This window comes from Lycium barbarum, chromosome 12 (genome assembly GCF_019175385.1).
Source record: "Lycium barbarum isolate Lr01 chromosome 12, ASM1917538v2, whole genome shotgun sequence".
In the NCBI taxonomy this organism is placed as follows: Eukaryota; Viridiplantae; Streptophyta; class Magnoliopsida; order Solanales; family Solanaceae; genus Lycium; species Lycium barbarum.
The window spans coordinates 16,735,366-16,759,398 of record NC_083348.1 but is presented as its reverse complement, the minus strand read 5'-3'; the positions used below and the strand labels follow the sequence as shown (position 1 = coordinate 16,759,398).

General features: G+C 37.1%; 1 long non-coding RNA gene across 2 annotated transcripts; it reads right to left on the bottom strand.

The window, feature by feature from the left end:
- Window positions 1–1,769: 1,769 nt before the first annotated feature.
- On the bottom strand, window positions 1,770–5,741 carry LOC132622728 (uncharacterized). Of its 2 annotated transcripts, XR_009575980.1 has the most exons (4): window positions 5,471–5,741; window positions 4,795–4,980; window positions 4,080–4,136; window positions 1,770–3,012 (listed from the first exon to the last, which is right to left on the bottom strand). It is a non-coding gene; the product is annotated as an uncharacterized LOC132622728 (long non-coding RNA). The 2 variants fall into 2 exon arrangements; XR_009575979.1 differs by having other exon boundaries at window positions 4,795–5,741.
- Window positions 5,742–24,033: the final 18,292 nt, after the last annotated feature.

Here is a 24,033-nt window from a genome sequence, read left to right as displayed (position 1 = left end):
GAACTAGCATACGAAAGTTACGAGCGTTCGAAGTACGGAACACTCCATAAATGTTTCGGAAGTCAATCTTTGTAAAACCGAAGTACTGGTCGTATCAGCTATCTTTCGGATGACGTATAGAGCAACTTAAGTACAACTTAGATTCATACGCACACACCACAACATATCAAGGTATTAATTATATCACTTATTTTCTTTATTAACAACTAAGGAATATATCAAATAGGTCTTTAGGTATCGTGCTAAACTCATATGGATGAAATTAAATAAACTTTCGAAATCATGTGTACGTATCGTAATATATCAAGATTCGGTGAAACCATCATTCATGTTATCATACTTACAAAATTTACTGTAAAACATGCTTCACGAAAGTTGGGGGCAATATGACTCATAATATCCTTTCCGACACAAATTCTTTATACTTATTTCGTTACTCGATCATGTCGTAAAATGGGTCATGTCAAACATACTTCTACCCATATAAGTCAGAATCATAGGCAGACTCGGAACATATTAGATAGCACTTTAGAAGCGAATTCCTTCCGGATATCTTACGGATCAGACCAAATATAACTTATAAGATCGCGTGCACATATCCAAATATAGATTAAGGACTCAATGGGATAGTAAAACAACCAATAGTTTCCTTTTATTATTGTACGGAATTAAGCCAGATAGAACAATAGGGGAAGATTCGGGAGTAGTGGGTCCACCTCGGATCAAGTCGAGGCGACGAACATGAATCATGGACATTAGGGTCTATAGAGTCATCCAAGGAAGTTTCGAGTCGACTTGATTACATTTACAAAAGTTTCGGACGTTTGATTTCCTTTCGACCAAAACATGAGATTTATAGTTCAATTAGATTGAATGAATAGTGCTCAAATTCAATTTCGGATTTCTATGAACAGAATTGCCCCCGAGGCTCAAGTACCGACCTAGTATACCTAGGACATGCCAAAAGAAGGAATAGGGTAGCCTTACATACCTTTCTCGCGGCTTATGCTCGCGCAAAAATCAAACCCCGTTTCGCCCAAAATCTGGAATTGGTCATAAGTGCCAAATATGAGTTGTAAACTCTTAAGAATTCAACTTAGATTCATATTTGTCTACCGAAATTCCGGCAGCATTTCCCCTGTAAATACACCATCCCCGAGGGTACAACTCGGCTAATTTAACAACAACAAACCCGAGAATGGAACTCGGCCACATTATCAACAATAACACCAACAATTATGGCAACAACATCATCAATCATTTCAAGAATATTTCAAACAATTCACATAGTATACCAAACAACCCAAACGACCTACTTCTTTACCCAAGACCTTCCAAATTCCACAAGGACATTAATAATCTATACTTCAACAATATCCTTCATTCTTATAATCGCAAGAAACCATGTTAATATCGCATTAACTTCTTCCATAATCCACCAACAAATTACAACTTCATTTCAAGTCATTTATTCTTCATTTAACATCATAGAAACCGCAACACAACAACCAAAATACTTAGATAAAAATTGATTCATTCACTTCTATACCACATAGCAACTCACGGCCATATCACTACATCTATGGTTCCATATATTCCATCCATTTCTTCATCCTACAACATATACAAATCATCCATAACATCAACAACAATCAAAATACTAACTAAAAATTTATTCATCACATTCTATACCACACCACCATTTTCGGCCACCCTTCACCCATACATATTTAATGAATTTCACTTATTTCCACATACTACAACATAGAATAAGCCTTCATAATACATAAAAGGGTATGAATTCTTACCTTTGGTCTTCAACTTCTTCACTTGACTAGAACGCGGAAACGACGAAACGGATGACTTATCTTCCGAAACAATTATACCATGTTGTAGAGGACCCTTGAATTAGTAGGAATACCACAAGAAAATGATTTTTAGAACAAGATTTCTCATGGTCAAATTCCCATGGGTTGGCCGAAATGCTCCCCTTTGTTTCTCTTCTTCTTTGTTTCTCTACTTCTCTCATTATCTCTTGAAAGTTCTAGGGGATTTTAATGAATAATTGGCCCCTTTTTATTAATTTGAACACATGACTTAATATTTGGGGCTTGGGCCAAGCATATGGCCGGCCACCCCATGCCATTTGGGCCTCTTTTCCTATTTTTTTTTAGCCCAATTGGTTATGGCCATATTTTGTAATTCATGAAACTAATTTCCAAAATTCCGAGTTTTGCCCTTAACCTTCCTCGATATTTCCACACCAATACTTTTCATGATCAACACACACATATGTGAATTCCAATCAACATATGACCTTATTCTTTACAAATCAAAGTCATTTCAAATTTTCCCGAACGCGCGAAAGTACGGGATATAACAAGAGCCCCACGATCTCACCTCGAATGCATCAAACCATCCAATATGAGACCTAAACCTCTTTCCATACAATGCCTCAAAGGGCCCATATCAATATTTGAGTGATAGCTATTATTGTAGGCAAATTCAGCTAAGGGCAAGAACTGATCCTAATGCCCACATAAATCTATCACACATGCACGAAGTATTTCCTCAAGGACCTGAATAGTCCGCTCAGACTGCCCATCAATCTGAGGATGGAAGGCTGTGCTAAGATCTAACCTCATGTCACGACCTAATCCCGTAGGCCGTGACTGGTGCCCGACCTGGACACCCGTATACATACCTATCATATATAATCAAACTGAAACTACGAACAATATGGAACTTTACAAAAGAACTCTGAAGTTTCACAGCGTCATCATATAGACACAGCTGAACAAAACCCATACACAACCCACACATATGTCTACAGACCTCTAAGAGTAACAACAGTATCATATGACGGGACAGGGCCCCGCCGTACCCCTGGATAAAATACATATACACCACAAGAGATTTTGTACCAAAATCTAGGCTCCGGAACAAGGGAGCTCTCCAAGATAGCTGAATAGGACTCCTAAGCTGGCGGGTTACCAACGTGAGCATCTGTACCTGCGGGCATGAACGCAGCCCCCCGAAGAAAGGGGGTCAGTACGGAATATGTACTGAGCATGTAAAGCATAAATAAAATAAACAGGATCATACTGAGGTGAGGAGTACAGAAAACCAGTACAATAACCAGAAAACCACAAGGCTTACCTTTGAATCATAAATCAGGGTGTCAATATCAGACTTAACTCGTTATGAAACTTAATGTCACCATTAGAGAATCATCCCGTTCATATGCATATGTATAACATGTCCCGGCCCTCTAGTGAGGGACTCGGTAAATAAAATCATATCATCATCATGTATATATATATAACGTGTCCCGGCCCTCTAGTGAGGGACTCGGTGAATAAGATCATCATGTGCCATCCTGGCCTCCATCCCCATAGCATCATATCATCATATACATATATATAACGTGTCCCGGCCCTCTAGTGAGGGACTCGGTGAATAATGCAGTGGATTTGTGCACGAAAACATGTCATGGCCCAGGACTCAATGAAAGATGTATTGAGGCATGCACGAGCAGAGTAGTGAGAAACCATATGCAAATTAAATCATATCTGAGACTCAATAGAATAATCAAAACGAATCATCATTTGAAAACCAAGACAATAGTCATATCAAATACCTTTCGAATGTCGCTATGGATTATATAAAAATAGAACCTCAAGGATTATATACACGTATCAAGACATAATAAAATAGTTTCTGGAAATCAAGAACATTAGCCATCCTAGTGGCTCTTTGAATATCATTATGAACTATATTAAATAACATCTCAGGGATCATAGACAGGTATCAAATCAATACGAGACAGCTTATGAAAGTTAAGGACATTAGTCATTATAGAGCCTTTAGGAATAGAGACTTATACATACAATTATACTATACAACACATAGAAAGCGCGAGGGCAGTGGCTTAACTACTTTAAAAGCTCTAACATCAAGAAGTGAATAAGAATCATGAATCATATTCGGAACTTATGAATGGAATTACCCCAAAGCTCATGTCATTCATCACTTACGTCTAGGACATGCCAAAAGAAAGAAGGGACAGCTTTACATACCTCACGTCGTTCAAGAGCTCAGTCCATCCAAGAACTTCCACAATTAATATGATAAACCTATAATCGTAAGAATACGCACGTGACTTAAGAAGGCTTTCGTATATCATATATATATTAATTGCTGACTTAATTCTAAAACGAAAGGGGCAGCATCTCCTCTATATCATTAGCATCTCCAAATTTGGTATATCAGCCCAACAACAAATAAATCCACAACATGCATGTCCATAACAACTTCATAATACTTTATAACGAGCGACAAGCTCGAATTACAATCCATATACTCCATGGCACCTTTTCGTATGTTTTCTTCTTAACCTTAAAAATATTTTCAATATGATAAGGGCATCATTTACCACTAATCTCGGCTTTATATCATATATTTACAACAAGAAAAACAACCCACAACTCCAACTATATCAATTGACAATTCTATTCGTAAGTTCGTGTTTATTTCATCAATTCCTATATCGATACTTGTATATACTTCTTTATTTTCGTATATACATAGTATAACAACAAGCAGGATAGAAATAACTACAACAAATTTCACGATATTCCAGCTCACTAAATAATTTATAATAACCACCAAACAGTCCATATGATAACAATAACCATTTATCCGATTTCCGATATAATTTTCGTAATTCTTTCGTCTAGCAACATAGATGTGACTTGGATAAATCAAATACATCCAGGTGAGTGGATTTCTTACCTTATATACCAAGAAATAATCTTCTTCCACCTTACTTCACTTTGAAGAAATCTCTAATTTGCTATCATCCGGAGGAAACTGGCGTGTTTATGACCTATATGTCGTCTCCCCCATAATTTGCTTCCGCATGTGAATTTTGTTTATCCATGGCAGATCGTGTATATGCATATATATATGCGTTTGCTGCTGCTAATACCATAAGGAAACAACATAGCAATCTTTAGAAAGTGTATGTGTTGCACACGTTGAAATTTACAAGGAAAGAAGCCTAGTACATTTTCTTGTGAAATGTTTGTTTCACAAACATGCTGCACACTCCGTATATATGTATGTCTCTTGTGAAATGGGCTGTGGGGGTCCAACCCTTTATACACGTGCCACCACCCTAGCTTCCCCTTAGCAATTCATCACTTATATTTCCACCTCACCCATAAGTGCATGGAATGGGAATTTACTTGCTGCACACGTGCACATAATATATGTATATTGTACATAACTTATTTATTAGGTAGATAATCACCTTCTACACCAAACAGTCTCTACACGGCTTCAACCATGCTTCAACATCAACACGCATAATTTCATGGATTCAATTTATATTCATATCAACACACCTTTATCAAATTAAACAAGTTTAAAATTCTCCTAAACATGTAAAAAGAAGATCAAATTTTACCTTCATACACTTGACTTATTAATCTTGCTAACTACTTGAATCTTCACCATAACTTGACACTTTAATACTTCTCCATGATCATACCAAGTCTCGGCTAAGCAGCCATGCCGAGAGCCTCATTTTTGTCCAAAAGAAATTTTCTCTCTTTGCTTAGTTGAAATGAATGAACCATTGAATTCTTAAATACTTGCTGTACGTTTTTCGTTCTTGAAAAAGAGAAGCTTATTTGCTGGTCCCTTTTTTTTTTTAACTAACTAAACAACAAGATGAGCTTAATAAGTATATGCTGGCAACGTTATAATACAAGTAGTATATGTAGTTAACACGTATGCCCCCCACCTCTTATACTATAATCATTCACTTGACTTAAGCCACTTAATAAGAGTGTAGGAATTTTACACGTAATTGGTCCTTTGACCATGCAATTGATTTTATCTAACACACCACTACTGAATTAAATGCTTAGTCACTAATGACCTTAAAATGGTACCACCCGGAAGTGTTACATTAACACTTATCCATTACTAACAAATTAATTTATTCCTCCACTATACTCCTCATTTGGTCAATTACACACATAATTTCTTGATCTCAACTCACTTAAATAGTGATCACATTAGCACACTCCATATACCCATTACCATGACCATGTGATATAATACCAGTCCATAGCCTTATTTGCCACACATAAATTATTATTTTCAATCATCGTCGTCACATTTTTTCCATCTTAAATCATTTCTGGACTTCATTCCTCGTATACACTAAGTTCTTGATTTTCATGCTTGAATATAACCAAATTTTCCGGACTCGAGTAAATTTGCTCATATTGGACGATTAAATTTTTTAGTCCCAAAAATAGGGGTATTATAGTTTGGACTGCATTTCATTCAAATAAATGTTGAACCTCGACGAAACTTATTTTCTTCGATTTGTTTAACTTCTAATATTTGCAACACATGTGTACCATCACTTTAAGCATCTATAAGCTTGGGGATGACCTCGTTTCCGTTACTAATATCATTTAACTCGCACGCTTTCCAACACATGAAAATACGGGATGTAACATCCTTCCCCCCTTTAGAACATTCGTCCCCGATTGTTAAAGTAGTCCTGTACTCCCAATATTTCCTCAAGTGTTCTTTTGTTGAATTATGCCCTTCACATGCCTCTTTCGTTGATCGATTCCCTCTTAAATTATTATAACGCATTCCAAATCTCTAAGTAACCATTCCCGTAATATTTCCTCTTGCTCTTGTCTCTCGAGGTAATAATTCCGCGTTGTTGTCTTTATGGTTGACAGTTGTATTGCAAACTTTCCTGCTGAAATGTTACTCTCTCTCTTGTTTGTATACTGTTCAGTTGTATTCATGGTGCTCTTAATCTCGATCTTTAGAATTGGCTATCAAGTAGAGCTGGAGTTCCCTCATATAATAACTTTACATAGCTGCTCTATGATCTGGCTATCATGGACTGGTATAATTCTGAAAGTTTTTTTTTTTTTAATTTGACATGTAAATTCACTGTCATCTAGTAACCCGCTTGTTCTGATCGTCTCGCTTAAACCATCTTTACATCTTTCCTTAATGTACTCAAAATGTCACAACCGCACTGTTATTATTGAATCCTTACTCTTCTTATCAAGTACTCACTTGGTCTCATTCTTAGCATACAAATATTCGTAGGTTGCATAATTATTCTTGTATAACTTGTATAGAAACGTATCCGTACGCTCATAGCTATCTTGTTATACTCCTTTCCCTTCCTTCATTCACCCCTTTGATGTTTCTCATATCCCACTATAGGGGATTTTCTATCCCTTCCTTGTGCTACTTATAAGTCGCAATATCATTAGCGTACAACTCTATTGCCAAGTCTTAGCCTCTAATCTAGTATATCATTGTTATCCTTTATAATATCTCTTAAGTTACTCGTTACCATTCTCTTGTCGTACTCTTTCTTTTTAAAAGTACCCCCCTTTTAATGTCGTACAATTCAAGACCTTTACAAATGATTCTCAGCACTGTCTCAAGTATCATCCTGACTTTTATCCGTTTATTGCTGTCTTTCAGATCTTACTAACTTTTTTCAGCAAGGGATCTCACTTGAATTTTGAGTATCCATATCAAATACCTTGCAGTGTCAATTGTTTCCATTTTACACTTGCTTTTCTCACACCCGCTTCCCCCCTTTAGGGTGTACTTATACCATTATCTGTTTATATTCTGCTCTATGTCCCTACCTCCAATCTCAAATTCATTCAATCTCTTTCTCCACTCCACTTGGTACTGTACAATATCCATATCTTTCTTTATAATTTATAACTTGTTTATCCCCGTACGAAACCTTGACTAAATCACGAAGCGACGAGAACCTCTCCATATATAGTGCAAAAATTCATCTGATAATTGTACTCGAGTAATGCGACCAAGGTAACAACTCATCCAAGGCCACATTTCACTCATTCCAATCAATAGTTAATTAGTACTTATAGTCATTCCAAATTCTCAATTAGGTAGCACTTATATTCTGATGATAAGTGTTCAAAGTTCTTGTAATATTATCTTTATCCCAACCTATATCATATGTTTCCTCTAATGAATTTACAATAAATCATTTGTTCCTCAACCTACAGTCCCTGTCCTTTAAGGATTTCACAGGTGAAGTCGTATACGCGCAGTACTCCTTTATATCTTATGCTCTTTCACCCTTTTTGTGTACCCAACGCTAACTTCTAACTTACTCAAAATCATATCGAATTTGTCTTAATAATGGTCTTATCTTGTCACTTTGTCATCGTACTACACCTTTAAGTTCATAGCTATATATTTCCCTTTTGTTCTTTACTCATACTCAATTTATCACGTCTATCATAGGTGTTTCCTTTTGAATTCTCTTACCATTTCTCCATTCTATATCCATCTTTTATTCTGTACGCGAGGAATCTCATGCTACCTCTGTACCCTTCGGAAAACACTACTTCTGCAAAACCCCTCTCTCATTTAAAACATATTTTGTTCATCCCTATTTGTTCTTATCATACCAGTCATAGCACCTATTCTGCTTCGTTGCTCATCTTTCTGTAGTTGGATCTTTCACAATTCTGTCACTTATATTACTCGAGTTCTCGGCTATACATGCCGCAAATTATTACTGCACTGTTATCTCGCTTGCTTCCTTCTTACTTCCTTCTTTCAATTAACTCCTTCTTTTCTTGTGCTCGCTTTCATTTCCGTTATCACATAGTCTGTATTCTGAACCTTTCCTATAACAGATCTTTATAAGTCTTTTTTTTAATCGTTCTATAGCTCGCTTGTACACTTTAGTCATATAGGTCACGTCATATCCTTTAGTCACTTCCTCTCTAGGCTTTACTTATTTTCATAACGATCCTCAGTATAATCACATTATATCCTGTTCGTATTCAATCCCATAGTGTAACACTTCTTAACCTTATTCACGATCCTTACTATGGGTTAATTACACTCGGTGGAGTAAGCGTACTTAACCTTGTACCCTTCCTAGTCAATCTTATCCTTAATATCTCACAAGTTGTCTTATTAATACAATCATATCCACCACAATTCTCTTTCCTTTGTACTCTTGTCTTAATATATCACTCTATCAAGATCTACCAGCCTTTTCTAAGTCATCTCTTAGTATCACAAGTCCTTTCCAAATTCTTTTTACCATATCAGTATCGACCTCATAATTACTATTACCATCAATTCAGTAATTAACTTATTTCTCGAGGTCCGCCGTACTCGCAACTCAGTCAAATCCTATCATTACTATTGGCACGACCTTCCGAGACATATTACAAACCTATATCCCATTTCTTTTTTTATTTCTAGAAAACTTTTGGCAGAGTTTCCTCTATATTTCTTACTACCTCAAAACCTGCACGCAGGAAATACCAACAATGCCTCACAGGGCCAACATATATATATTCATATCATATCATATCATATCACAGCCACACAGGGCTCCAAATATCAACGACAGTATGAAAATGATGGACTTACCTCGTATGTCTAACTCGAACTGCACCTGTCACACTTTCCTGTCTACTTTTCCTTTACATTTTAATCATACTTCAATACCTTACCCATCATATACCTTTCGTGACTTTGCTTACCTGCGTGCTTTGTAACTTCCAATACCGTCAGTCACTTCCTTCTATCGATGTCATCCTTCTGCTGAAATCAAAGGTTAGTATAATGAATTTCATTTCCTATGGCTCAGCTCTATCGCACGATCTTAGATATGAAAGAAAGGCAACATCCTAAATGTCCTGTAGCTTCCTGTTTATAGATGTGGTGCAGAACACACCGATAAACAAGACTCTACTAGACACGGTTTGTAGACACTCCGAGGATGAACTGCTCTCTGATACACCTTTTGTCACGATCTAATCCCGTAGGCCGTGACTGGTGCCCGACCTGGACACCCGTATATATACCTATCATATATAATAAAACTGAAACTACGAACAATATGGAACTTTACAAAAGAACTCTGAAGTTTCACAGCGTCATCATATAGACACAGCTGAACAGAACCCATACACAACCCACACATATGTCTACAGACCTCTAAGAGTAACAACAGTATCATATGACGGGACAGGGCCCCGCCATACCCCTGGATAAAATACATATACACCACAAGAGATTCTGTACCAAAATCTAGGCTCTGGAACAAGGGAGCTCTCCAAGATAGCTGAATAGGACTCCTAAGCTGGCGGGTTACCAACGTGAGCATCTGTACCTGCGGGCATGAACACAGCCCCCCGAAGAAAGGGGGTCAGTACGGAATATGTACTGAGCATGTAAAGCATAAATACAATAAACAGGATCATACTGAGGTGAGGAGTACAGAAAACCAGTACAATAACCAAAAAACCACAAGGCTTACCTTTGAATCATAAATCAGGGTGTCAATATCAGACTTAACTCGTTATGAAACTTAATGTCACCATTAGAGAATCATCCCGTTCATATGCATATGTATAACGTGTCCCGGCCCTCTAGTGAGGGACTCGGTAAATAAAATCATATCATCATCATGTATATATATATAACGTGTCCCGGCCCTCTAGTGAGGGACTCGGTGAATAAAATCATCATGTGCCATCCTGGCCGCCATCCCCATATCATCATATCATCATGTCATCATATCATCATATACATATATATAATGTGTCCCGGCCCTCTAGTGAGGGACTCGGTGAATAATGCAGTGGATCTGTGCACGAAAACATGTCCTGGCCCGGGACTCAGTGAAAGATGTATTGAGGCATGCACGAGCAGAGTAGTGAGAAACCATATGCAAATTAAATCATATCTGAGATTCAATAGAATAATCAAAACGAATCATCATTTGAAAACCAAGACAATATTCATATCAAATACCTTTCGAATGTCGCTGTGGATTATATAAAAATAGAACCTCAAGGATTATATACACGTATCAAGACATAATAAAATAGTTTCTGGAAAACAAGAACATTAGCCATCTTAGTGGCTCTTTGAATATCATTATGAACTATATTAAATAACGTCTCAGGGATCATAGACAGGTATCAATCAATACGAGACAGCTTATGAAAGTTAAGGACATTAGTCATTATAGAGCCTTTAGGAATAGAGACTTATACATACGATTAACCTATAATCGTAAGAATACGCACGTGACTTAAGAAGGCTTTCGTATATCATATATATATTAATTGCTGACTTAATTCTAAAACGAAAGGGGCAACATCTCCTCTATATCATTAGCATCTCCAAATTTGGTATATCAGCCCAACAACAAATAAATCCACAACATGCATGTCCATAACAACTTCATAATACTCTATAACGAGCGACAAGCTCGAATTACAATCCATATACTCCATGGCACCTTTTCGTATGTTTTCTTCTTAACCTTAAAAATATTTTCAATATGATAAGGGCATCATTTACCACAAATCTCGGCTTTATATCATATATTTACAACAAGAAAAACAGCCCACAACTCCAACTATATCAATTGACAATTCTATTCGTAAGTTCGCGTTTATTTCATCAATTCCTATATCGATACTTGTATATACTTCTTTATTTTTGTATATACATAGTATAACAACAAGCAGGATAGCAATAAGTACAACAAATTTCACGATATTGCAGCTCACTAAATAATTTATAATAACCACCAAACAGTCCATATGATAACAATAACCATTTATCCAATTTCCAATATAATTTTCGTAATTCTTTCGTCTAGCAACGTAGATGTGACTTAGATAAATCAAATACATCCAGGAGAGTGGATTTCTTACCTTATATACCAAGAAATAATCTTCTTCCACCTTACTTCACTTTGAAGAAATCTCTAATTTGCTATCATCCGGAGGAAACTAGCGTGTTTATGACCTATACGTCTCCCCCATAATTTGCTTCCGCATGTGAATTTTGTTTATCCATGGCAGATCGTGTATATGCATATATATATGCGTTTGCTGCTGCTAATACCATAAGGAAACAACATAGCAATCTTTAGAAAGTGTATGTGTTGCACACGATGAAATTTACAAGGAAAGAAGCCTAGTACATTTTCTTGTGAAATGTTTGTTTCACAAACATGCTGCACACTCCGGATGCCTCTTCTTAGTTACTTATCTTATTTTGATATTCTGAGACAGTATTCCATTATCAGACATGTATTCATATTCCGACCTGTCGTATTTGTAATAGTGGCTATTGTACGACCTTAGACCAGATTTCTTGGGATTGTTGTATTATTTTTCATACTCATTCACTTATCCGTATTATTATCTACGTTTGAGACTTATATTCGATTGCTTTGATTAATTTATTGTGGTTGAATGAATGATTTGGGAACGGGTTCGCCTATCGAGGTAGAAAATGGTAGATGCCCGCACGTTTCCCCTAGTTGGGGCGTGACAATTATCTTGTTTTTGTTTTCTTTAAAAGTGGGGAAATTCTTATAGAAAACCAAGTCAGGTTAGGGGATTCTGTAGTGATAAACCCTAGGTTGAGTTGAACTATTTTTTCTTTCTAAATCATGTTTTGTGGGGGGATTAACTTGGTTCTGATCATCTAATCTTTGAGGTAATTAGTTGCTAAGTTGAGTCTCTCTTTAATTCAAGGTTTTGATTATGGAAATTGAGGGATTCTCTAAAATTGGCGATTTTCCATCAATGATGACATTAACGCTAATCTGGGACTAGATTGTGTTGATAAATAGTGTTTGGACCTTCCTGAGCTTTGGGTTAACCTTTTCGAGCTTGAAATTTCTATTTTTACCCTTGTCGGCCCAGGTTTTCTTTTAAAGGTCGGTTTCAATTTTGAATCGTATTATGGTAATATGGGTGTCGTTAGTCTTAAATTCTAATGTACAATAACAGTATGATAGACTTTGACTATTTAGAGGCAATTCGTAAAGGGAAGGCTCGTGTTGGATAGTTAGTGGCACAAGCTCGGCACTGAGGTAGGTTATGCCTTACCTTGTGGTTAGACTTCAATTAGTGAAGCATATGTAGAGACACTGAGGTAGGTTACGCCTTACCTTATGGTTATACTTCAATTAGTGAAGCATATGTAGAGTTTAATTATTGACCGGGAATGCATGGTAGGCCTTCAGGCATGTCGTGGCGGTGAAAATCCAATTAGGTTAGTTTCGTCAGCTGTTATATGGGCTTGTTGCCATATTTGCTATATTTATGAATTGTGTTTGTATTTGTCTCTCTCTTGATATCCCACTTATCATCCTGAAAAGAAGGAATATGAAAATGATATGAATTGTGATGTGTACTTCATGGTAAGTGACTGATGAGATTTGATATGATTTGCTGTTGATGTTGACATCATGCATGGCACGCATTCATATTACGTATCGTTTATTCGAGTTGTTGATTGAGGCTTATCTAATCATTTATATATCATCCATTCATATGCATCAATGGTTACCATGAAAATAAGGATACTTTGTTTGGACCCAATTGGCAAAGGTAACAAAGGAATTTTGTGTGAACCCTAGCGGTGGCGTTCTATGTGAGCCCTAGTGGATATTGGTATTCTGAGTGAACCCAGTGGCAACGTTCTGTGTGAGCCATTATGACACCTCACATTTTCAGATCATGAGCATGCCACGTACTTCACCATATTAATGGAGCATCGGAAACATCCCATGAAGCTTTGGAAGGTACAGGCCATGGGAAGGTCGTAACAATGAGGTAAAGGATGAATTACCATCTCGTAAGTCGTAACCGGGAAGGATAACCTTGAAACCAAAAGACATGACCATTATCAAGTATGATTAATGATAAATATCAAGTATGGAGAGTTTCGGAAGATTCCAAGTAAATCAAAGAAAATAAGTTTGTCGAAAATTTGGATAAAGGTTGGCAGGATTTTAGACCGAATTTTGGGTCAAATTTGGATGGGTATATCTCCAGGTATATTAGGAGCTTTAAGGTGTTTCAAAATCCTAAAATGAAGTTCGTCGAGTCTAGTTTCCAACGCAACAAACCGCTTGTGAAAATGACATCGGAGAAAGGAGTTATGGCCATTTTAATATAAAGACTCCAAACTACCAAATGGCTTTCGCGGGTCCCACTTGAGAAGGTCGGTGGAACCGACTTATGAGGGGTATAAATATCCCCATTAACTCCACCTTTTTAGCATTTTACATTCTCAATAGTGCTATAAACTTCTCAACACATCCCCCAAACATTTATTGCCCATTAGATCAAGAATTTAACGAGATTACCCCAAACTAGTCCATGAAAGGTGATTGTTCCTGCTTCTACTTGATGTTGTGGTAAGTTTGGTCTTGACGAAAGTTGGTGTGGCTGAATTTCTTCAAGTATATGGTATGTTCTTCATCCTATCTCTTATGTTGAGTTGATTTGAAGGTTTAGCAAGTCTTAAAAATGAAAATAGTTATGGAGGAAAGGTCGTAAAGTGTTGTGTTGTAGTTTTTGTGTTTATGGACTGTTTTGACCATGTTGTGGCCTTGTGGCTGGGCTGGTTTACATGTATAGAGATTGTATCTAATGTTGTTGGTGTGTTGATGAGATTATGCTCCTTGGTTAGGAAGAAAAGAAGTGTATATTCTTGTTGTATGTTGAAAAAAACATCGTGTGGGATGTTTTATGGAATATTTTGGTATTGATGATGATGTGGTTGATATTAGTATTATTATTGTTGTTGTTTTGTTGGTATTGTTATTTCGGTTTAGGGATATAAATAGGGGAGATGCTGCTAGAATTTCGGTAGATTTTAAAAGGAATTAATTTGAGGGCTTAAGACAAGCATATGACGATAAGCCTAACGATAATTTGAATTCTCTTGACTGTAGATTTACGAGCTTGGGAGGATAAGCGTCAAATAGTTAAAGTTAAGACAACCGAAAAGGTATGTTAAGGCTAGTCCCTTTCTTTCAAAAAGCATGATTCCTATGTTATGATTCTATATATGTTTCCATAACCTTCTTACTTCCAAAAGTTAGAAGTTCATGATTCTTAAAAGCTTCTTATGATGCTAAAGATGATATGATTTCTATGATGAGCATGATGATGATAATTTTAATTCAGAGTTTATTTCATGATTTCCTTGATTCTACTCATTGTTGTCAATCTCATCTTATGTTACTTGTTCATTCAAGGTGAGATATAGCGATAATGATTGCTCCATAGTATAAATCGAAGGTTAACGACCTTACGTCACTTCGATAAAGTTGTAGCTTTCATATGAGCTTTGATGCATGCTATTTACATTATGTATATGTACATATTATATATATGGATCAGGCCGTAAGTTCCTTGGCAATAACATATATGGATCGGGCCGTACGTTCCTCGGCACTAACATCTATGGATCGGGTGGCACGTTCTGCAACACTATATTAATGGATTGGGCCGTACGTTCCTCGGCACTAACATATATGGATCGGGCCGTACGTTCCTGGGCACTAAAATATATGGATCGGGCTGCAAGTTCCGTAGCAATATAAAATATTTATGGATCGGGCTGCACGTTCCGTAGCAATATAAAATATTTATGGATCGGGCTACACGTTCCGCAGCACTATTCTGCTATACAAGTATGAGCAAGTTTTTAAGAAAAGACTAAGCATGCATGATATTCGCCCTAAGAGGCAATCAGACATACATGTTGTCCTTATCTCATGTTATGTTCTATATTTCTTATTATGTTGTTATTCATTCCTTACATACTCAGTACATTATTCGTACTGACGTCCTTTCATGTGGACGCTGCGTTCATGCCCACAGGTAGACAGGTACACGGATTTGATCCGTAGGTGATTTCTTAGAGGATTCTCAGGAGCACTCCACTTACTTCAGAGCTTCAGTCTATTGGTATTGGTCCTTATGATCACTTGTATTCTATGTAGAGGCTCGTAGACACGTGTGTACGGTTAGACGTTTCATAACCCTATCGGTTCATATTGTGTATAATATTTTAGTAGCCTTGTCGGTTGGTGATGCTGGGTATAATTGTTGAAGATTATACAGAGATATGCCATTATATTGTGAAATATGTCCTTACAGATTATGACGTCCATGAGCTATCTTTAGGGTCCACCTAGAAATGTTTATGAGATATATATTTAGAGGTGCTTGACGTGTTAGCTCCGGGTGCCCGTCATGGCCCTCTGGTAGGGTCGTGACAAAAGTGGTATCAGAGTAGTTCGTCCTAGGGAGTGTCTACGAGCTGTGTCCATAGAGTCTTGTTTATGGGTGTGAAGCGCACCACACTTACAAACAGGAGGCTGCAGGGCATTTATGAATGATTGACCTTTCTTTCTTGTCTTAGATCGTGCCGTAGAGCTAAACTATAGGATGTGATGTCTCTGATTCTAACCCTAAATGTTTTGATTATGGATAAGTAGTTGATTATGCCGCTATGAGGTAATTGATGAGAATTGAAGTTGTTACGCCGGAAGGTATGTTTCCTGTCTTATCGATATTGATAGACTTTGATATGAGAACCTGAGGTAAATGTTACGAGCATTGTGATCGCCCTGTGAAGCATTGGATATGTTTTTTGGGCTGTGTGCAGGAATTAGGCAGTAAGAAGTATAGAGTAAACTCTGTCGAGATTTTTTTCAAATTGAATTGTTTGAATGTCTAGGCTATAGACAAAGGACGAAGGGAAAATGTGACAATTGGATGTTTGGTAAGTTATGATTGAATGAACCATTATGAGACTCCTTCAAAGAGAAGTTTTAGAATGATTTTAATTTAAGGGAAGAACCCTGGAGGGGAAAAAGGATTAGTAATTAAAGAAGTTGGAATTAGTGCATTCGAGATTTCGAAAAATTTAGATTTATTGAAGATATAGGGAAAGTTGACATTAAGAATTGAAATGCAGTATTATGATTCATATATTGGTGAGTAAGAGATAACAAAAATATATTGATATGGGAAAGGAAGTTAACAAGTAGGGGAAAGTTTTGCTCTAGAAGTTTATACATGCATAAGACCAAGACGGGTTGATGATAGGCACACAGACTCGTTTTATCAGACTTTCCTATATGATGTGAGTTTACATTGGGATTCAGAAGTCAATAGTCATCCAACTTCAAGGGGATTTCTGAGTATTTGATAGTTGGTACTATTCTGAGAATCATTATGGCTAAGTTACTTAGAGCATTAATGATGACCTTGAACTCAAGAATGAGACTGGATAGGTAAGTGGGAATGTAATTATGATTGTCTTCTAGATTGCTTACATAACTTCTAAATGTGATGTTGTGCGGCCGACGAAGGAAGTAGAGATTGTATCAACCTTAGGTATATGTGGTGTATTTCTAGCTAATCTTTATAAGAAGGCTTTATCTCTAATTTTTTTTACATGGGCGTTGTGAAGGTTATTTGACAATAGAGAAATTAGGTGTGATGTCGGCTTATGTGTAAGGAAAGAAGAGAGTAGGTGTACAAGTGAAGATAAAATATTGCAACGATTGATTCGGTTGCTACAGGAAAGTAAAGGATGTGAGGTTGATTACTTTTGACAAAGAGGCAGGGTACAAGTATGAGTAAAGATTTTTAAGTAAAGTTATATTGCCAGGATTCATAGTTAGGACGTAGAAGAATATGACAAACCAAAATAGCCCGAGGGAAATTAGGAGCATATGAGCTTTACAATTAGAATTTTGAAATTATCGCAAGGTATGAGTCTAGCTAGCTGGGCAAAAAGAGAGGGGAGATGTATTAAAGCCACAGATTCAGGACAAAATCATATGGCAACAGGATATCTCGCAAGAAAAAGGTGTTGAAAAGCTATAAAAAGACAAGTCACGAGTGGCTACATCGAGTATTAAGTATACCCTTATGATTGATGTTACGACATGTTAAAAATATTGATTGTGTCGTGTGTCAAAATGGTGATAGCAAGCACTACAGAAAGAATCAGAATTGGGTTTGCTTGGGAAATAAAGTCAAATAGCGGTAAGACGACCAAATATGTAAGCACGAGCATTGAGAAAAAGAAGGTTATGATATCATGAAGGGGAGAGAAACTTGGACAAGGAAAATGTATACCCATTGAGGGTCAGATAGTATATACTTGAGGAAAAGGTTAGGATGAAAGCAGGAAAGCAAACGATAGGATCAAATTTAAATAAATTAACGGGAGATAGAGTAATGTTATACGTGACAAGGGATGAACATGAGGACCCTGAACCCAACCTATACGTCTTCATAATTAGAACCAAGGAGGCTATAAATAATAAATAAAGGTGCATCCTTGAGAAGAAATGAACAGATCTTAGGAGAGCGACGAGGGAATTTTAAACTCCTAAGATTTAACTAGGAGAATGGATGTGAACCCATGATTGGTATGCCTATTTAAGGGAAGAAAGTACCTCAAGAAGAGATTTTCAGCGACAAAAGGGATTCGCACTCGTAACGAAACACTCCAAAGTTTCCTAACCTAAGAATAAAGGATGATTAATGGAAACATGCGTTTTACGAGTAAAAGAACACAAAAGAAACTATTAGGACTAGACAGAGGAGGAGGTGTAATGAAATGGTTAAAGGGAATTATGTGGCCGCCAACATAAGGAGAAGGTTAGTGAGTCAGTAGACTTTCCCAAAGGAAAACAAGTTAAACTATGCAATGAAAAGAACTCTGGCATTATATGGAGTAGAGGAGTTGAAGGATCGCTAAGGTCGGCCAGATGACTATCAAGTACGGTTAATATTTGAAGGCTACTGGTATATGAGAACATCCTTTAAAAGGGGGGAAGAACAAATTCAGTTCTAAGATGAGCTACAATATTCCAAAGCTCAAGAGAGGGAAATATATTGGATTTAAGGAGTCAAATTTCGAGATGAACTGATATGTCAAGAATGTGCTAAAGAAGAGTGAGAATGGATTAAATGCAGGTATATCATGAGACAAATTTAGGAAGGAGAATGAGTTTGGTCAATGCGACATGTTATGTCTCTGGACTATGGTTCGAATCGCTCGTACTGGAGATATTTTAGTTACATTTAAGCGTGCAGTAACGTACTCCGAGAGGTGACGAAAGGAGTAAGAATGGTCTGTAAGATGACCAGGGAGTAAGTATAAAGGATAATATGGATTACAAAAAGGGAAATCTTAGCACTAAAAGAGATGAAAGTTTTAACAAGAGGAATAATTATAGGGAGTTCAATGATCTTTAAAGGAAAGGGAGATAGTGTGCCTAAGGATAGCAAGACAGCAGTGCTACCTGAGACTAGAAAGTACCTCGCAAGTCGTGGAGTCACAAATCGCCGATCATATCGAATATGAGATTATATGCTATAGAATCATATTGACAATCGTCATGATGCAAGGGGCGACAAAAATGGTGCAACGAAAACGATAGGGAGTCAAAGAAGAGCATAGGCTAATTTGAGTCTCAAATGATCACCGGTACAAGAGGATCCAGGACTTAAAAAGAAAGCATACTCGTATCAAAAGGAAGTTATGATTAAGTAGGATTTTATCTTAGTTCCATATTTATGAGTCTGTATTGGAATTATGCTATAACTGAGGAGAGGAAATTGTAGGAAAAGTTCAAGTATGAATAAGATGATATTGTAAGGAATTAAAAAGATTGACCAAGGAATTAAAAGGAGATGATATGGTATGTATCTAAGGTCGACGAGTACAAAAAAAAGATAATCTAAAATAGCACCAAAGAAGCAAGCAAGGAAGGGTGCCATATCTGAACAAGAGAATTTGTCTACTAGTATAGAAATAAGGAGCAAGGCAAAAGAGTACAACAATTAAGAGTGCTCACAAATTGGCAGGGAGCCGCAGCAATCATGAGTTAAGACCATCTTAATGGCTGTCCTAGGACAGTAACTAGATATCACTTGACCACTAAGTACATACATAAGATCATGAGGATGTGGAACTAATGAATGAGTTCAACAGATAATTGGGAGAATATTAAAGAAGACTAATGAGCCCATATTATAAGAGCATAGAGATCAAGAACTAAAGGAGGATAACGATTTCAAGAAACGAATAAAAGCATCGTAAGCTTGCAAGCTACAACATTCGAGGATGAATGTTCCTAATGGGGGAAGGATGTGACACCTCGCATTTTCAGAGCATGAGCATTCCACGTACTTCATCGTATTAATGGAGCATCAGAAACATCCCATGAAGTTTTGGAAGGTACAGGCCATGGAAAGTTCATAACAATGAGGTAAAGGATGAATTACGATCTCGTAAGTCGTAACCGGGAAGGATAACCTTGGAACCAAAGGACATGACCATTATCATGTATGATTAATGATTAATATCATGTATGGAGAGTTTCGGAAGATTCAAGGACCAAGTAAATCAAAGAAAATAAGTTTGTCGAAAGTTTGGAAAAAGGTTGGCAGGATTTTGGACAGAATTTTGAGTCAATTTTGGAGGGTTATATCTCAAGGTATATTAGGAGTTTTAAGTTGTTTAAAATTCCTAAAATGAAGTTCGTCGAGTCTAGTTTCCAACTCAAGAAACCACTCGTCAAAACGACATCGGAGTACGGAGTTATGGCCATTTTAATATAAAGACTCCAAGCTGCCAAATGGCTTCCGCGGGTCCCACTTGAGAAGGTCGGTGGAACCGACTTATGAGGGGTATAAATACCCCCATTAACTCCATTTTTTCCGCATTTTACATTCTCAATATTCCTAGAAACTTCCCAACACATCCCCCAGACATTTATAACCCATTAAATCAAGAATTTAACAAGATTACACCAAACTAGTCCATGAAAGGTGATTGTTCTTGCTTCTACTTGATGTTGTGGTAAGTTTGGTCTTGAAGAAAGTTGGTGTGGGTGAATTTCTTCAAGTATATGGTTTGTTCTTCATCCTATCTCTTATGTTGAGTTGATTTGAAGGTTTAGCAAGTCTTAAAAGTGAAAATCGTAATGGAGGAAAGGTCATAAAATGTTGCGTTGTAGTTGTTGTGTTTATGGACTGTTTTGAGATTGTTGTGGCCGTGTGACTGGGCTGGTTTACATGTATAGAGATGGTATCTAATGCTATTGGTGCGTTGATGAGATTATGCTCCTTGGTTGGGAAGAAAGGAAGTGTATATTGTTGTTGTATGTTGAAAAAAACATCGTGTGGGTTGTTTTATGGAATATTTTGGTATTGATGATGGTGTGGTTGATATTAGTATTAATATTGTTGTTGTTTTTTTGGTATTTTGATTTCGGGCTAGGGATATAAACAGGGGAGATGCTGCTCGAATTTCGACAGATTTTAAAAGGAATTAATTTGAGGGCTTAAGACAAGCATATGATGATAAGCCTTACGATAATTTGAATTCTCTTAAATGTAGATTTACGAGCTTGGAAGGATAAGCGTTAAATAGTTAAAGTTAAGACGATCGAAAAGGTATGTTAAGGCTAGTCACTTTCTTTCAAAAAGCATGATTCCTACTTTATGATTCCATATATGTGTTACACCTCGAAAATTTCCAATCTCGTACAGTGAATAGACTGACGAAGAATACGAGTATACGATGTTTTAATCAGAAGGGAATGACGTTTGACGACCCTAAGTAAGATTTCAAAGGCAATTGCAAGAAGAGATAGGTTATGCTCCACAATGACTAATTATAGGTTCTGAAGACGTGAAAGTTGCAGATTTGCACTTCGGCCCAGTCGATCGTAAAATGAAATACAGATCGTAAAGTAGTTTACGGGTTGTAAACTGACATGTCATATTTCAACTTCCAAAACTTCAACTTTTTGTCAAATGCTCGAATGGTTAAAGACTACTTGAAATACGGACCATAAACTGGAATACGGACCGTAAACTGAGTTCGTAAATCACTATGTCCTCAGCCTGACTTTCTGGTTCTGTTATGCTTAAATACATCCATGAAATATGGCCCGTATTATAGTATACGGACCGTAAACTGGGTTTACGACCACTGTGCACTTCAACTACTGTTCATTTCGGATCAGATTTTAAGTTATTAAAAAGGAGACCCAAGCTCATTAATTCATTTCATTTCCACATTACTTCTCTCTGGAAACCTCTAGAATATTCTCCACTCTTCATCTACAAGAAGACAAAGGAAATCAAAGATCAATATCAAGAATCCAAGTGAACCAAGTGTGGGAAACTCATCAAAGTTCATCCAAGTTAAGAAATTTAAAGAGAAGTAAACTAGGGTTTTGGTGCAAGAAGAGTAATAACACTCAAGGCTTGTTCTTACAACATCTAAGGTAAGTTTTATGGCTTTTACATGTTATTTACGGTATGGGAGAGTTGAAACACTTGGATTATAGAAGGATGTAAGAAATGGGTCATGAAAGTGTGAATAGTAGCATTGTTGAGTAAAGGTTTGGATTGAGCCATGATCATTGATAAATTGTGATTATAAAAATGTTATGAATGACATTTAGAACATGGAATGAGTATCCTATGTGAGAAAAATGCAACAATGAACCATGGCCATGATTATGGAGAAATGGATGACGATTTGTGAAATATGGATATTGTAAACAAAAGATGAGTGTTGTCTATCATATTGAGAATGTTGTTATGAACGTTTGAGAGTTGATATAGAATATGGGAAGAGTTGTATAAACGAAAGAAATGCTGTCCAATTTTCTCTAGCGTTAGTAAGCCGTTATTATAATTATTAGCTAATGTCGATACGAATTCTTTTGAAGGTAGAACGTATACACTAAAGGAGGACAAGCAAGCGATAGACTAGTAAATGTCAAAGGTATGTGAGACTAGTCCTTTCTTTCTAATGGCATGAATCCTATAGTATGACTCTTTTTCCTCTTCACGAGTTCCTATATTCCAGAAAGCTAAAAGCCTATGTCTATGAATAGCTATATACGATAAGAGACACGTTATGAGCCCTATAATGATGGTGATGAGTTAAAGTATAAAGATTCTGAAATGTATGATCTGATGATCCTATAATGATAATGATGTATTTATTGCTCACACTCACCTTATGTGCTAGTTCCTTCAAGGTGAGGCAGAATGTCAAAGAATGCTCTATAATGAAATTGGGGGATCACGACCTTACGTCACCCCGATAGGGTATAGTTGTCCTTGAGCCTTATGTATGTACTATGGTAAGCATACTATGATGAGCATATTATGTTGAGCATGTTATGATGATGATATAACACCGCGCCTATATGGCCGGGCAGTCACCGCTAAGGCGGGCAGCGTGTACACCACGGCAGGATGGCATGGGCAGACACCACTAGTGGGCGGCATGAGATGATACCCCGGACTTGGGAGGCCTGGATGCAGGCTAATGTTATGATTATCACACCGATCCGATATGGACGGGCAGCTTATACATTTATGCATATATGATATATGATGAGTATGAGTAAGACAACATGCATCACTTCTTTTATATTTGACAGTCAAATACAGATGTTTCATATTGATATTTCCTTTATATCATTGTCTTATTTCTTTGTTTATGCCTCTCATACTCAGTACAATATTCGTACTGATGTCCGTTTTCTTTGGACGTTATGTTCATGCCCACAGGTAGACAGGGAGGAGAGCTCGACCCAGACCCGTAGTAGCTGTCAGCCGATTGAAAGCACTCCTTTGTTCCAGAGGTGCTTGATTATTCTTTTGTGTATATTCATGTATATGTATTTTTAGGCATGACGGGGTCTTGTTCCGTCCTTGTGTTTAGCACTCCAGTAGAGGCTCGTAGATACGCAGTGTGGGTTAGATGGTCTCACGAGATGCTATTATGTATATATAATATTTTGATGACCGAGAGGCATATGTATTTAAAAGTATTTATGTTTCCTACGATTTGAGTATAAATGTAATAAAAGAGAACTAAATGAGCATGATGAGGAATAGAACGAGTGGTGCTCGCTGGTTAGCCCTGGGTACCCGTCGCGGCCCCTAGCTGGGTCGTGACAAAAGTGGTATCAGAGCGGTTCAGTCCTAGGAAGTGTCTACGAGCCGTGTCTAGTACAGTCTTGTTGATGGTGTGTTGCACGCCACATCAATAAACAAGTGGCTACAGGGCATTTAG